This window comes from Haemorhous mexicanus, chromosome 5, assembly GCF_027477595.1.
Source record: "Haemorhous mexicanus isolate bHaeMex1 chromosome 5, bHaeMex1.pri, whole genome shotgun sequence".
Classification (NCBI taxonomy): domain Eukaryota; kingdom Metazoa; phylum Chordata; class Aves; order Passeriformes; family Fringillidae; genus Haemorhous; species Haemorhous mexicanus.
In genome coordinates, this window is record NC_082345.1 from 37,424,059 (window position 1) to 37,430,444 (window position 6,386).

General features: G+C 41.5%; 1 long non-coding RNA gene across 1 annotated transcript; it reads left to right on the plus strand.

The window, feature by feature from the left end:
- Positions 1 to 751: 751 nt before the first annotated feature.
- Positions 752 to 1,492, plus strand: LOC132328105 (uncharacterized). The gene is made up of 2 exons (XR_009486688.1): positions 752 to 988; positions 1,228 to 1,492. It is a non-coding gene; the product is annotated as an uncharacterized LOC132328105 (long non-coding RNA).
- The last annotated feature ends 4,894 nt before the right edge of the window (positions 1,493 to 6,386 follow it).

Below are 6,386 nucleotides of genomic sequence, written 5' to 3' on the forward strand. Positions count from 1 at the left end.
TCCACTGAGTTTATCTGGTTTTTAGAATGCTGCAAATATTGTAGCTGAGGCAGCTGAGAGCAGGAGGAGTTGCCCTGGCTTCCTTCTGTGGGAGTGTATTCCAATATTTGGAAGCTACTCCTGGTAATGACTGCATGACTTACTCCACTGGTAGAAGAAAGCAGATTGCTCTTTGGGGTTTTTAATAAGAAGTGAATTTTCACTAATTCAAAGGCAGCAGTGACCAGCAGGTTTCTGCAGGGCTGCCTCTGTAACACAGAGCCTTACCACCTTCTGAATTTTGTTACAAGGTCCAGCCATAGGGTTGCAAATTGACCCTAGATGAGAGGTCAAAGTATTCAAAGTAGAAACTAAGTCCCATGTCCAAAAGTGTTACTAAAATGGATGAATAAAGCTGATGTCATTGGTCTGTCTTGTTCTGCGGGTAAGCAAAGATGCAGACCTTTCAAGGCATTTTACTTTGGTATTTTTGTCTGATCTGTATGTAAATAAGGACTTGAAACTTTTCAAGTCTGTCATTTCATGACCTTTTTTCTTGAGCACAATTGAAATGTATTTTATGACAATTTAAGCAAAGACAAACAGAACTCATTTGGCTGCTTGACAATTCTACAGTAGACGAGTGCCAATGTCCTTCTTCTTGGTTTCATTTTCTTTAGTTGTCTTTTGCTGTACTGATAGCTCTTGAGATTTTTCAGTGCTTAAGCTGAAATGTAGTTCAGTTTACATTCTAAATCTAAGGAAGGTTATCCCAGCAGATGATTATTTATCTCTACAATTGCAGTGTTCTGTGTATTTTACTCATTTTTTAATACCATGGAGTCAGAAACACTTAACTGAAGGGTTCAGGAAATGCCTTTATCAATGCTGCCAAATACTTACTTTTTGAATCTATTAACAGTGTTTTCTGGCCCTGTGAGGCAGTCAGAGCTGTGTGATTATGGAAAGTAAACAACTGAAGTACCTATGCAGGCAGCAAGATTTAGAGGTAAGCACTTTCTGTTTGGCTTTTTCCTCTCTCAGGCCATGCACCAGATATATTCTGCTGTCCACTACGCTGCTGCAGCTAGACAGCTGAACCAACATATTTCAGGGCAGTATCATTAACTGTGCTGATACAAAGACCCACTGGACAGGATGAATCAGCTTCCATTTATTTGCAGATTGGCAAAATGTCATGTTCTTTTTCTGCTCTTCCTCTCTGAGACTTTTATCCATCTTTCCCAGTGCTCTTTTGCAGATAACAGTGTGTCCAGATATTCAGAAAGAGGGAAGTTTTCAAGCAAGGTACTGACTGATTTGTCAGCTGCTGTGTTGGGCACTGAGGCGGTGAGACACAGGATGCAGTTCACTTGGGCGTTGGCACCAAGGAGAATTTTCCTCCTTGTAATCTGGCAAAGTGCCATATCTCCTCACCAAAGAGATGGAAACAAAACATATTTTTCCTCGTCATTATGCAAGAATTGAAATAATAAACTGTTCTGAGATCTTGGCAAGCATCACTTCGCATTTTAATGGACTTTAATAATCTCTTAAGTAAAGTAATAATTAAATCACTTTTAATTAAATCGCTTCTTACTAACAAGGCTCTGGGATCCCAGGCCCAAGATGGAAAGCTGCAAGGCCAAGGAAGGCAAGCCTCTGCTTTGACTTCAGTATCATATGGGCAAAGAGCTGGCTGTGTTAGTCTTTTCTCCTTCCTCTAACTATACTTTTATGGAGTTTGACTTCATTGTGGGTCTGCCACAGTATTTTTTGTTTGTGTGTCACAGCAAGAATTTAGGGTGTGTCAGTGAGAGATGGGAACAAAGGTCAGGCTGGATGGCAGGTAGGGCTTGTGGCTGGTGAGTATGCCTGCAGGGAGGATATTTGTATGAGGTGATGATACTTGGCTTGGGAGGGGAAGTGACAGTGTTCTTTGGTTGAAGTGTTGACATGGCAATACTTACCACAGTAGCGAGGCTCTGTTGAACCTGTGGAAGATGGTGTTTAAAAACAAGTCCTCATTCTTGTTTTTTCTTGTTTTTCTACTGATTCTGTTTTTTCTTTTATTTCTTTTGTGCAATAAAGAGCAATAGCTTTGGGGTGCAGGGTTGTTAGCAGGGGACAGAAGAAAGGTCAGAGTGTAAAAGAACAGGACATTGCAAACAGGCTCCAAAGCAAAATGGTTACAGTAAGTCAAATATGAGAGGAGGGTGGCTGGAGTCCTCTTGCCAGCAGACACGCTGTCCCAGCACTCAGCAAAATGATAGCAGTCAACCAGAAAGGCATCCAGTCAACTTGGAAAGGCATCCAGACTGTGGGCTGTGAAAGGTGAGAGCTGGGGGGTTCTTCCTTTTTAGGCAGATAAGTTTTAAAAGCTACTGCTTTTGTCAATTTTCAGTTGATAAATCTGTATGCTGTTACCAAGCCTATATGATCCTTGGGAAATGTGACAAAAAAGGCTTAAAATTTACTATGTATTTTCAGATATATTTTGCAAGTGTGTTTGACACATGTAGTTTTACAACTTGTCTCAGTGATATGCAAAAATATGGAAATATCCACAGGCATATTGGAAGTGGCTCAGCAGAAGCAGTAGCAAATTCTGTGGAAGAGCTCTGTGCTCTGCTGGGCCTGTCCTTGAGTTGCTGTGTGGGTGAGTCTCTGATACTGGCTGATAGCAAGGTTGGTTCAGTGAAGCTGCAGAAATAGGGGAGTTTGCAAGCTCTGCAAAGACCAGGAAGAGTTTAAAAGAACATGAAGAGATAGCAGAGTGGCTGTGGTGGAACTTTCTTCACTAAAGGAAAGGAGGAATTCAACAAGTAGTAAGGACAGAACACTGTGAGCTCTAGAGACCACTGTTACTAGCAGTAATAACCCATTCCTTTCAATCATAGCAAGGTAGGAATAAGAAACTAAAGAGTAGCACAGAATGAGCTAAGCAGGGCATGATTTCTGTGCTCGCTGTAAAAAAAACCCCAAACCCTGAACACCTGGGCAGCATGTAGTCCTTTGAAAAAATCCTTTAAAAGGAAAGAGAAATGCCATTGTGTTACTCATAGTGCCAGGTGTGTGGAAGGAAACAGAGCTTACCTTTTCATTTCTGGTCTGATGAAGAAGGATTTTGATTTTATTTAAGGGGGACTTTTTTTTTCCCCTCTCTAAAGGGGATAGATCTGCTGGTGTAAGTTTTCCCACAAGAACTCAGCTTGGGAATTTACTGTGTTTTCTAACTCATGTTCAAGAGAAGTAATGTTTTAGCTGTCTAGATACAATAAACACTTCTCATTCCTTCCCCTTTCAATTGGGGTGAAATGGTAGGGAAAGGATTTGAAGTAGTTGTTTCTTAGAAGGGGAGAGGTGGATTTGGTGGTCATTGCTAAGACTGTGATTTAATGGGTTTTGGTGTTACTGGAGAGCTGGATATTTTGGAAAACATGCCATTACTTTGGATGACTATTCTAGAATCTGGTTTTTTAAATATATTCCTAAATTACTGATTAAAACCAGATGCAGCACAGGATTAATTAGTCTCCCTGTACTTTCCCTTGTCACCATGCTGTCCTCCTATGAGAGAGAGCTGTATGCCAGAAAGGCAGGAGGAGGCAGTCTCACTACAAGCCAGTATATTTTACAGGAACAAAACCTAATTCCCAAGTTTCTTCACAAATGTAACCATGTTAAGTAGAAGGTCTGTTCAGGATTGCCTAACAACTTCTTTAGCAATTAGAGAAAACTGCATGGGAAAACTACACTAGTAAAGCATTCTTGTTTCTAGCTCATCTTTCTATAAGGTTTTCTTTCATTTTCTGTTAATCTAATACAGATATAACGGTATAATCCATTTTTTCTCTTCAGTACATTTTTTTCTCATTTTCTCATTTGTTGTTTCTAAGTGAAATGAGTGGAGTCAGCTTGACAAAGCTAACCAGCTTTCTGTAGACCAGGGGCATGTGATTTGTGGCCTGTATTTGGGAAACCACTGGTATTAAGTTGTTCTTGAAATCTGCCTCAGCAGCATGATGACTTGAGGAGGATGTCAGCCCTCAGGAGGGACCAAGCTGGATGTTGTGCTAAGGAGTGGGAGAGAGAAATTCTGTAAGTCACTTGACCAGTCTGCTTAAATCACTCAAAACTCTGGTTGAAACACTGATTGCCCTGGACAATTAATGATAGAGTCTTTCTGATAACTATTTGCCCTGCTTTCTGCCTTGATGCAGAGAAAACAGGATCTCTATCCAGTTTATTGCTTCTTATGTGTACACTGCTGTGTACAGGTGAGGGAAATTTCATTTTGAACCAGCATTTCTGTTTTCAGCAGCCTGGTTACTTGTTAGAGATATTTAGATCTCTCAGTCAAGATGTTCCAGGCAGCTGTTTCCTAGAGGCAGCTGCTCCTCACAGACCTTGCCTGTCCACTCTTCAAGGTGCAGGACAGGGATGGGGCTGCTGGGACTCTGAGCCCTGCTGAAGACAGAAATGCACAGAATTCACAGAAATACTGCTGGGCAGCACACACTCATAAATTCACAGTGAGTCTGAGATCAGAGAATTGTAGTGTGGGAAGCAGGCACCTGGGGAAAGAAATCAGAAGCCAGTTCGGCAATCCAGTTTTTCAAAAGAGAGAAAATGAGCCAGCTGAGAGCTTTCTGAGGGAGTCAAAGCAGAGGCCAAGGCAAAGAAAGGGAAGAAAACCTGATGGCGAGCTGCTGCCTGCCCCTGTGATCCCAAGCTTGCTTCCTCTCCTGCTGGGGTGGAAGGGGACACACCTAAATGGAGTTGGTGGAGTGAAAAGCCCTGTCCCAAAGTGAGGGAAAAGGGACCCAATGGAAGACCCTTTGCTTATGGTACAAGGTGAGGTGACTGGGAGCTGTGTACTGAGTGTAAAGGCCTTCCCTTCCTTGAAATGGGAAGAAACCAAGGCACCTGGTGAGGTCCAGGTGTCCATGTCCAGCTCTATTTGTAGGGAAGGTTTCTAGTTGTGTTCCTCTTCTGAAGTGGGAAAGAAAGGCTTTTTTTGGCTGGGATCCAGGTCATTTCACAAGGCTGGAAGAGACCAAAACCTCTTGATGAAATCTCATATGTGGCAACACTAGGTGTTGGAAAGTTATTTATACATGTTACATATGTTGCAGTGTCTCTTGGAGCTGCTGTTTAAGATAATTTGTGTATCTTGTCAGTATTTTTGCAATCATAAGAGCTACTCTTATTTTACATGCAATACACAGAACTATTAGAGCCATGTAAAAAGGGGGAAAAATAGTGAGACAAAAACAAGCCCCCAAAAACCCCAAACCTAAAGGAGCCTTCATTTAAAGATTGCTGACTGCTTCTTAATTGAGGCACTCACAAGTTTCCCTCAGAAGGAAGAGGTGGGACTTGCCTTGTTTTGCCCAGAGGATGACTCACATGCCAGTCTAATTCAAAGGGGAATAAAAACTAATTGTCTGTCTTTCCTCCTATACAGAGCACTTTAATGTACCTTGATTTCTCAGAGTATATTTCATAAAATAAAAGTTGAACAGTTCCACCTAGTCTTTAGGGGCAGGATCTGAAGGTGTGCAAGGACACAAAGTGCTGCTCTCCCAGCTTCCAAGTTCCACAGGAGCCAGGATTTGCTTGAAGTCATGTCTCTTGAGCAGTCTGTTTATTGGCTCCCCTTTTCAACATTCTTCCCTTGACCTGCAGCATTAGTTTGTGAACTCCATTACAAATTCCAGTTCTGCAGGTCAGTAGGTGGTGTAGAGTTTTAAGTAATTTCAGGCTGGTTTGGAGTGGGGGTAGATAGGCATGTGTACTGAATCAGACTCAAGTTAGGTGTGGTTTATCTTGATTTTACTCCATAGAAGTAAACCAAATAACAGGAAAATAGCCCAATAATTGTAATTGTAATCAACTTCTCTGAGGTATGGACAGTCAGTGCTGAAGTCATGATTACAGGAAACTAAAACATTAATGAAATTGCAGTTTTGGAGCTGAATCTGTTCTTGACCTTTAGGTGAACAGTAATTTCCAGGATAATTGAATTACTATATATTTCTAAATAATTTTCATAACTCATTGTTAAACAGTACCTGCGAACTGTAAAGACTGTGAACATTTTAAACACAGTCCTTTTTTACTGCAAGTTACTGCTGCAGGTTGGGGTCTTCAGATCTATATTCATAAAGAACAGGTGAACCAAAAATCTGTTCCCCCATGCCCTGCCTTCTGCTAAAGGCTGGGACAGCAATTTTTTTGTGCTGGGGAATGTAAAAGGACAGAGTCTCTTCATTTGAAATCCAAACTGTTCTGTTCCTTGGTTTTATGTGAACTTGAAGCATTTGTGGATTACCAGCAATAAGGGAAGAAAGTCCATCTCATCTTATAGGGGGCTAAACCTGCTGCTTCTGCAGGACCAGTTA